This window comes from Cygnus olor, chromosome 2 (assembly GCF_009769625.2).
Source record: "Cygnus olor isolate bCygOlo1 chromosome 2, bCygOlo1.pri.v2, whole genome shotgun sequence".
In the NCBI taxonomy this organism is placed as follows: Eukaryota; Metazoa; Chordata; class Aves; order Anseriformes; family Anatidae; genus Cygnus; species Cygnus olor.
This window is the reverse complement of record NC_049170.1, coordinates 60,079,231-60,090,139: the sequence shown is the minus strand read 5'-3', so window position 1 is coordinate 60,090,139 and position 10,909 is coordinate 60,079,231.

Genomic DNA, 10,909 nt, shown 5'->3' with positions numbered 1-10,909 from the left:
AAACCACAGATTTTGAGAAAGGTGACCAAAATATATGCATATGAAGCTGACTTAAAAATGATGATTTGTCAAAGCTGCTGTTAAAGGGAGCATGTATTTCAAAGAATGCAGAGCTGGAACATGTTCCTCCTTCTCAGTAAGGGTATCTTGGGTTTTGATCTGAGAGAAATGATATAGCTAGTGCAATAGCAGATGTAGCTGGTGCAAGAGGAGAGGTATCTGTTCAGAACATGGGAGGTTCACATCTCCCATCTGCGAGGTGTCAGGTAAGTCCTCCCACCATTATACCCTTGTCTTTCCTTGGGTGGAGCTATTCTGCTTCACAGGCAAAATTCATTTTATTGGAAAGCTATAACTGGATATTGCAGAGGACTTTGTCAAGTCATTCCCTAACTCCACTAGTATTTAATGATCTGAAATTGAACGTGTATAACAAAGTTGAAAAAATATTTACCTTAGAATAGCAAATCTGATGTATGACCCTCTTCATCACTTTTTTTCATACCTCAGTAGACCTGAGCCACCACTGACCTAGGCTGGTATGCACACTAGATGCAGCATGATGCCACTTACAAACACCATCCTAGTTCTCCCAGCCAGTTAGCTAGTGTGGTGCGCTTTCTGCAGTGAAAATCCCTTCTTCTCAGCCCATAACAGCACAATTCTACAGCCTGTGATTGTAGTTCTAGCTTGGTTTCTGGCAGCTCAGCAGGCTCTGCAAATGCTACGTTACACAGTGCAGATCTGCACTTAAAGAACCGAGTCTCATCATATGCAGTATCCTTATAGGTCTTCCACACCTTGTGGGAATGCCTCTTTCTTGCTTTCTAGTTTTTAGCTTCCATTCTCAAGAAAAGGAATTTTATAGGATGACTCTTTTTCTCCCTGAGGAAATTATGAATTTACTTCAAAAAGAAATAGTAATAAAAGCAGATCTCACTCCTTTCAGATTGAAGACCCATGTTGAAAGATTCACAGGATTATAAGTAAATTTTGCAAGATTGTTAGAAAATTGCCATTTGCATCCAGTGGCAGACCACTGCTTTTTTTAATCACTGTCTTCGGTTTGCTAGTGGACCAAGATATTCTCTGGTTCTTACTGTGGGATTGTGTTTGTTGGTTGGTTTGTTGTTTTTTTTTTTTTTTTTTTTTGGCTAATAATTACAGAATTTCTGGGTTAAAAGGGAGAACGAGAGATCACCTAGTCCATCTCCCTGCCCCAAGACAGAATGAGCTAATCCTGACAAATGTTTGTCTAACCTGTTCCAAAACTTAGAGCAATTCTTTAAGGCCCCTAGGCAATCTATTACAGAGCTTCACTGCCCTTACTCCTGTGTATTTTTCACTAATGTTTAAAAAACTTCTTTTCTGCCATTCATCCCATCACTTCTTGTCACTATGGATATGAGAAGCAGATTGCTAGCTTGCCCTTTGCAGTAGTCTTTTTTTTTTTTTAGCTTAAAAATCATATCATGTCTCTTCTGTTGTATTTTGTCCAGATAAAGTTCCAGTTCTTTCAGTCTTCACTTGTAGTTAATGTTTTCTACAGATCATTCATATTGTTATCCCATAGAACTGTAAACTCTTTTTAGGCAACTCATGAGTTTCTCCCCCCCCCCCCCCCCCCCCCCATCCTCCCCCTTCCATTTGGTCAGAATTTTTTCTAACGATCAGTTTGAATGCATTTTTCTCTCCTAGAAAATCAGTTCTTCTAAAACTCCCATTCACACTTGGCCTGTGATTACAATGATGGATAAAGACAACACATAGCTAGCTTGTGCTGATACAGTGCCTTTTTTTTGTTAAGGGACACCACTGGAGGCAGTGACAAGTATTTTTCATCAATATTTACTTAAGGCCAGTGTTGGGATCAGATGCTGAACTAAACAACGTGACCAAAAATCATCCATATTTTTCAGTGATGTTTTCCTGTGGACTATATGAAAATTCTAGGATGTATTTTTTTTCTAAAGTTTAAAAACACAGCAAGAATTGGGCACATTGGAAGACCTACAGAATATTCCTTTTATACTGAATTTATAAACAGACATCTGCACTGCTGATGGTCAAATATCATTTTCCGTTCAGCAGTAGAGCCAGCTAATGCTGTGGGTCGGGAGAAACCCTGGCAGACACCCTATATGGAAATAATTGTATCCCAGCTAAAAATGGAGGGACTTGTGGCCATTGCATATGCATCCATGGAAGCTAAGCATTGATAGATATCAGAGGGACTGTGAATGACTTGTAATTTTTGGTAAAATCTTTAACAAGCATTCACCCTAGCAGTAGTCTTAAATTTCCATGACTGTCTCTCCAAAAATATGTCTCTTGGGGAAAATAGTGTTTTGGTTTTTATTCTTAAATTCAGAGTGAAGAGTTCAGTTATTTGTGAAAGACTGTTATTAAGTCATCATGTCTTAAGAGTTAAATGATTTAAAGCACTTTACTGCAGCAGAACTTTTTATTTGCACCAACCCTGTCTTCCTTGAAAACAAAAACAATCCAGCTCGGAATCCAGCTTCTAAGCAAATGTTCCTTAATACAGAAGAATTCTTTTTGCTATTACTGCATCTTAAGAAATGCTGTTCTTCTTTGGTTTGGTGTTTTGGTTGTGTTTTGTTTGTTTGTTTTGGGGGTTGTTGTTCGTTTGGCTTTTTGTTTTTGTCTGTCTTCCTTTTTGAGAATTTAGATGTTGTCATATTCAGGTCTCTGTCATTGTCCCTAGCTCATTTCTTGAAGGCTAAGTTTGAAGATGTGTGCACCTTGTCTAAAAAGCCAGATGGGTTGCCACAAATAGAGCCTGTTCTATTTATGGCTGCAAAGTAATTACAATGGAATTTAAAGACTCAGTTTATAGATCCAAGACGAGGATCTTCTGTGTACACTAAAAGGATGAATCCTTTCCAGACCACTTCTTATTTGGCTGAAGATGAACTTGAGGAAGCATTTTGGAGTGTCAGCCAAGGCTGCTTTTAGAAAGACCTGGGTGGGATTCATACTGTTGATATCCAAATAAAAAGAGGCCCTGATTTTAATCTCTGCATGGTTACTTTATTGTAGTTATGAAACCATGAATTAACTTTAAAGCATTCAGGGATGAAAGGAGACATATAAGCAAGTGCCTGTTATCTTTTTTAGATTCATGGGAAAATATTTTAACCAGTGTCCTAGTGGCTTTGTCTTGTGGACTTGCCTTATGTTTATTCTGTTTCTGTGTGGTATGTGTTTTAGTTCCTTTCCTATGAGAGCAAGAAACTAAACTGTGTGTGAGAGAGAAATATGTACAGGAATGGAAAGGAAGATGGGCACTGGTTTGGTGAGGAGAGAGGGGTTAATCTGTTGTACTTAAGTGAAAGTGTAGTAAGTTATTCTCTGTGTAAGGTGAAGCTGAATATAACTTTTCCTGATAAATGTTACTGAAAGTTGCTTTTCTTTTTTAACTCTTTCAGCTAAAGATTTGTTTTCAGAATTCAGTGAAGAGTAACAAACCGAATAGTAAAGAATAAAGATGCAATTGTTATGAGGAATAAGTTTTAGATTATCTAGAAACATTTTAGAATCAAAATACTACTCTCTTCAGCTTCTTCAGACATCTCAGCAACCCCTTCTCCCCACCCAGAAATCAGAAGAATGTCAGCATAATTTGAAGGAAAAATATATTTCATTCTGTATACAGTTTTAACATTTAAAAACAAACAAAGGTAACTTTGGGACAGGAGAGAAGAACGCTTCCAGAGTGTGTGACAAAGAAAAAAAGTACAATCTCTAAGCATTGTTTTAAATGATTTGGAGATAAAGAGGTCTCTTGGCCTTCAAGCCAGAGCATATTTTATTGTCAAGACAAAAGATATTTGGCTACATGACTGTATTCCCAAGCAAAGGTTTATATTTTGGTATCTAAAGAATAAGATATGCTGATATTCTCAAACATATAGTGACAGTCTCTCTCTGGTTTGCTTCTTATGGTAAAATCAAATGGTCTTCCCAGATCTAAGCGGAAGGCAAAACTGGCCCCACCTAGTGATAATCCCATTAAGTAGTTAGTTGTGGCTGATAATGTGCAAACAGTACAGGAAAGGGAGAGACTGAGCAATGAGACTACTATGAATTTTGCCACTCAAAGAATATACAGTGAAAAACAGGCTTGCTTCTCATCACCAGCATGGAAAATCAGATGCTTCAAAATCCATTCTGCATTCTTTTCATTATGAAGTTATAATTCTTGAGCAGATGTGCATTATAATGATGTTATTAAAAAATGTACTTTGAAAATCAAATTCTTTGCTTAATTTAGCTCTCTTCATGGGTGAAGTATGAACTACACTTTCTTCCTCCTTCTGCATGTTTCATCTTTCTTAGTTTTTCTACTGTCATTTATCAGCTGTAATGAATATATTAGGATTCCTACAGAATCAGACAGGGACAAATACAAAAAAAAAAAAGGGCAAAAAACAAAGCTGGTGTGTCAAAAAGGTGAACTAAGTGGAGTTATGATATACAGTTATTATAGTACCTGTTACAAAAAATATCAGACCTTGAATAATGGGGTGGAGAGTGTTTATATGTATTTTGTAATGGTTGCATATAGCTGTAGTTCATGTTGTCAACTGGAAGTGGCACCATCTTTGTTGGGAAGCAAATAATTGTTTACACTTAGTCAGAGTCTAGCAAGAATTTGTGTTCATCCTGATGATCTCTGTGTTCCCAGCCCACACTGTTGTGCTTTTTTCTCCCTCCTCAAAGAGGAAAAAGAATGACCAAACTCCATATATCCTAGTGAGCCTCTACAAATATTATTGCAAGTGTGTTGGCAGGGGTGAGAACTGCTTTTTGGGTCAAAGGCTGATAGTTAAACAAATACAGTTATGCCACTGGAAGTGCCTATCAGTTACTGGAGCACTGACAATTTATTTGGGGGAGGGAGCTGGGGGGAGCAGAGAAGGATAAGACTAATAGCTCTTAATATTGTAAATTATTTAAAACTTTGTAGGATGCAAATATTTCTGGAATAAGGCACACTTGTGTATCTGTTCCATATGAAACTTGTTCTTGTCTACAGATCAGTGTGAGTTCAAGAATTTTTCAAACTCACTAGAGCCTTTTCTCCTCCTGAATCTATATGGCAGGACTCAGCTCCAATATTCTTCTCTCTCAGCATGGGCAAAATGCTCACTGAAATCAGAAAATACATAAACTGGACTTCTAAAATGTAACAAGATCTGAAAGTAGGAAGTACAACCATCACCCCTATTTGAGAGAAAAAGAAGTTTGCCCCTAAAAGCTTAGCTGAGGTTAAATCATCATTTACTTAACTCAGTTGACATTATTTAATGTTGGCAGCAGCATGTGTGTATGTACCACTGCCCTCCTAGTCAATGGAAGATGTCATAACCATTAAAGTGATTTATCAGTTTATAATTGTTATGCTCTGTAGTAGCTGGAGGCCAAGAGGAAGATAGTAGAGATTCTGCTTTAGCTCAAGTTTTCCCTGTGGAAACATCCCACAGAATGGTAGTAAGAATGAAATCAATGCTTTACTATGGAAATCTAATGGGATTCTCTCATCCAAAAAGTCTATATAATTTACTGGCCATAATCATAATGCTTACATTTTAAAATGCTTTGTAGACTAACACAGAATTGCTCTTACTATGGGATGATTGAGAAACACTACAAATATTTTTAAGGAGAGGGTATCATTCACCATTAAATTCTATAGTATTTCTCTAAAACCATCCAAATACAGTGTTCAAAATTAGCACAGGCTGCAAGTTTGAGGTTTTACAAGGGCAATTGCGCTACCATAATCCATCTCTGCCAAATAAAAGATTAGGCAAAAAGAACAGGATTAATCTAAAGCAATCTCAGCTTCATCTACCAAGCCACATGCACAAAAACCTAGGATTAGATGGGTTTATTCCTTGGCAGAGTTGTTTCTGTGTGATGCTCTCCTCTTTATTCCAAAACTGCTGCAGAATTCTGAAAGACTTCACTAATTGAAATCTCTTAAATCCACCTGTAGTTCTTTGGGTTGTAAATGTTACCTTCCAAATATGAACAGAGCGTTAACTGATTGAGGTCTGCCTGAGTCTGTAGATAGCTTGAGTCAGATCTCAAAGCTGCTTCCTTCCTGACACTCTGAAAAATGATGGTGCACATGGCACTGCTCCTATTATTAATCACTTACTTAACTTGTGGCTAAAATGACAATTTGCATACTTCCCCAGGGATTAAAATTCTTTCTGAGTGCAAAAATCTCCCTTCCCCCTCCTATCTGATCATACCCTTTGTCCAGCCTCTCAACCTTTGCACATTCTTAAAGGAAAAATCTGCATTATGTGTTTAGATCTTTCTTTTGTGCATTTTCTTTGGTACAAATTGATATGAAGAATTATAATAGCAGAATTGCCTTTATAAAATAAAATGTCAAACTTTGTCAGTACTATTTTTGGACATTATTTCTTTGAGCAATTAGAATCAAGTCTTATGGAATTTAGTGGAGAAAGCTAATCTTTCCTGAAGGTATTTCATAGCTTTTTCTTTTTTTTTTCTTTTTTTCTTTTTTTTTTCTTTCATACCAAGGATTGCTTGGTCTACAAAGCTGTGTAAAGGGTTAGCATTATAAAAGGAACTGAGGAGGTTGACAAAATATTACTTGATATCTTCAGTCCAGCAAGTAGCAAGCTGAATTTCATAGGAAATAAAGCAGAAAAATGGTCTGGATTTTCTGAGTAAATGTGAGCATGTACACACTTCCAGTAGTCAGCAAAATAAAGTTAAATTTTTGTCTTTGTTTCAGTGTAGCTTCCTTTTTCTGTTTAGCTGAATGAACTGAACTACCTCTCTGGCACTGAGCTGTACCAGGGTATGGATGTGTTACGCTTAATCATGGTCCATCAGTACTGTTCTTTTTTCCCTACCTGATGTACTATATGTGAGTTGTATGCACACCTTTTGCACTGTTAGGCAGTCTGTGTTTTAACAAAACTAGCAAACTGGTTTCCAAAAAACAGCCTCAGAATACAGACACCGTTACTGTTGTCACGTCTCAGCTGGGAGCTCTGTGACAGAGGTTTTTTTTAATATGGTTTCAGATCACTTCATTACGCAGTGAGTCTGATGCCCTGTTCTGAGTTGTAAGTTCTAACTGTGCTTGTTCTTGTACAAGTTGTACTTTTACAAGCATATGTATATTTGTACAAGTTCTAACTGTACTTGGACAGGGAAGGGAAGGGTTGCTTCGTTTTTGCACCTTGTTTTGCACCTCTCTAAAGTTTGCGGCTATCTGCATAAGTACCCAGCTCTCACGTGAAAGCAGAACAGCCTCAGGGACCTCCCTGGCCATTGCCATGGATGGAATGCAATGGCACTCAGGGAATCTGGTCTCTTGTCCTGGACAGGGAGCTTTGTAGAAGAGATCTTGAGGTACCTGTTATTACTTATAAATTTTTTGGAAGATTTGAAATAAATTTTTTTGGGGCAGGCAATTTGTATCTGAAGTTGTTGTTCTGCTGCTCATGTGTTGTAAAAGGGCTGGGGCATTCAACGCAGAATTAAGCCCAACACATACTGGGACCATTACACATACTTCCATGCATAAGACAGGAGCTCCTTCTGACAGACTATTTAAATTGGCAAGGAATAAAGACCTATGCATAGGCTATATTTAAATCATATAGCTATTTTTGCTGTATGGATTTTACATCCTATGTTCCCTTACTTTCATTTAAATGCCAGTATAATAATAATAGCAGTACAGGAGGCCACCAGATCTATGTAAGCAGCAAAGAGTTAAGAAACAAAGACACTCAAACCATGGGGAAAAACATAAAGACATGTTGTTGTAGTCTGATGAAGATTACCAGACCACCACAGAAAAGCCCCAAAGCATCCTTCTAACCTCAGGAAAAAATGCACTAAAAAGTTACCATGGGAACAACCAATTTAATGAACCAATAAAAAAAGACAGCTATCTACACCTCAACCAAATTATACAAACAAACAATAAAAACAGAACCGTAAATCAGCTGAACTCTAAAACTACACAGGAAGTGGAAAAATCTAAAATATTAAACACAGAAATAAAAGGAAAAAAAATCCAAAGCTAAGATAGAAAACAGAATAAATACTCTTTATAGACAACAAACTTGAATATCATAGCGAGGCAAAATGCAAACCTAAGTAAATACTTCTATCTAGATAAATGTTAACATTATTTTTTGTGCGTTACTTATGTTCATTACTATATTATCAGTGGACTTTGTGTAATCATACACAGGCAGTCTGTTTCACCCGCTGTACTAAAATCAGATTGTTACGTTGATTTCATAAGAGCATCTTTTGTCTAACATACTGATGTTAATGAAGAACATTAGATACTAGCATCCAATCTCCTATCTGAAAACACAGAAGATACAGGGTTTTGTTTGAGAGGTTGTCAATCTGTCTCTCCTTAGACGTTCAGGTCCCTTTTCATGCAGACTCCTCTGACATTTGCCTACTTGTTGTTAATAGCAAGCTATGTGAAACTGCTAAGTGGTGTTATGAGGTGACATTTATTTGACAAAGCATAAGTAACTTAAAAAGAATTTGGTATCTATTATTACTTGCTAGGCCCAGTTTTCTTAAGGGGTTAGAAAGAACAATTCATGAGGACAAAAAGCTAATAACCTGTAGCTGGAATAGTTTTTAAAGAACTCAGATGTGATAAAAAGATAAGTGAGATTAGGCCCCATAAGATTAGTTTTGAAGTTGAATGTATCTTGGAAGTGTTCTGTCTTCCTCTACCAAATGGTTTAATTTGCCAAAGATTTATGGATATAATGTCGATAAAATTTTATACTGTAAAAAAGTAATAATAATAAAAAAACTTAGCATACTTCAATGTGTTGGAAGCATCCTTCTTTCTATTTTACGTATGAGATAAAATGTAATTTCTCAAATTACTGGAGTCCATTAAGGAAGAACAAGACTGTGTGGTCCAAAATCTCAAAGGGATTCTGTTTTATGTTCGGGAAGCAGTTTGTTCATGTTCTCCCAGACAAATATTTGTTACTTAGCCATTAAATCAAAGATGGGTCCATGCTGCCAAATAGATTTGAATTCAAACCATTAGAGAATTTTAGGTTGTTCCCTTCCAGAGCTTTGATTTGTGCCCATCTCTAACTTAATGTGAGACTTTTAAACTTCCGATCACTTTACCAGCATTAGTTAACAGATGGAACTGTGTGAACATTGAATGGGGGGAGATGGGGCATTTTTGTTTGAAAGTTTCTATTAATTTTCTTTGGCCAGCCTTTGAGTTTGCCTCTTTCCACTTTTTGGCAAGGTCATGGTTCTCACAAATATTTGAACAAGCAGTTGAATTTGCATATGAGAGAACTTTAATGGAAGTGGTTTCTTCTACATTCTTTTGACTTGAAGCTAAGGACAAGTAAACTGATACAACACACGTTGTACATTTAACTAGTGGAAAAGATGTCTCTGCACTTAATCTGTTGTCTAGAAGTTGCAAACACCTCTGTTAAGTGAACTGGAGAAACGGAACTTATTTCTGATCATTGTTCCTGCAGAAAGAGGGAATACATTCCTCAGATAAATCATTGATTAAAAAGAAATTTTACTTCTCTGAATCTCTATTTTGAAATTGGGAAACCACATTCCTTGCTGATGGAAAGTAAAAATCCTTCTCTTTGTTTGGAGGCAATCAGTGATTTAAAATATGCCTAGACACATCAAGTAAGAAGTTGGTGATTTGCTTTGGATACCAATTAGTGTCTCTGCCACAGCTGGGAATACATCTCAATGTTTCTTGGGATCCCATCCTATGATAACATGCAGAGTTATTCCAAGCAGACCAGGGCCTCCCAGAATAGCCATTGAATATGGGAATCAGCGCAAAGGCTGAGATTTAGCAGCAAACTTAGTACATTTGCAGAGAATATTGTAGCTAGATTTTATTAAACTCATATCACACAGGAGCACTAGGGAGATGTTTGAGGATTTTCTTGGGATGTCCCCATTTCTTTTCAGTCTTAAAAGCTGAAGTTGTAGCTATATGTGATATCTCATAAGAAGAGAGATTCAGAAGAGTGTTGGTGTTTATTTTAGTAGGAATCATCACATCCAGGGGGCTGGAGGTCCTGGAATGGATTTGGAAAACAAAGGCAGAAAAGACTTTGATGGTTCAGTGCAAAAGGGCTTCTTTATACTTACTGTAGACTCTGAGGGGCTTTTGGAGAAGCAGGAGAGTGGGAGAGCACCGATAATGAGTGAAGGCAAGATTTGAGACACCAAGGAGGTATTTAGAGAAAAAAAAAAAAAAAGAATGCTGCTATCCATTCTTTTGCACTCATGTTTTTCAGTCTTGTGTTACTCTTTTCCCCATACTTACCTTTTTTCATTTGCCTTTGTGTTTTTCATGTACTCCTTACTGAACATATTGAATAGGAGTCTTGTCAGCTTCCTCCTTAAAATAGCAAAAAGAGGAAACACTCTGAAAATGTCCTGTCATTCTCATAAAGTTTTGTTGTCCTTGCAGGTCAGTAGCTCACATTTTTACCAGCTAGTCTGAGTAACGTGGATGGTCTGGCAAAGAGTTAGAAAAGGTTGTGTTGTAGCACATTCTTTTCTTCATGCGAATAGAGGAAGTCCACAGCCATTTGCGGCAAAATAATGCATACCTTTGCTATAACATCAGCAGCTTGAAACGAATTATCCATGTTTCTATTGTAGGGATATCACTACTGGTGTTAATTTTAAGAGAGATAACTGAGAAAAAGACACATCCTCCTCATCCCACCTTTTTTCCCCGTAGATTTTAGCAGAAATAACGTATTTTAAGTGCCTTGCTCAGAATTCATACTTTTTATTTTGTGCTCTTCTTATGTGGGAATTTGCCTATGTG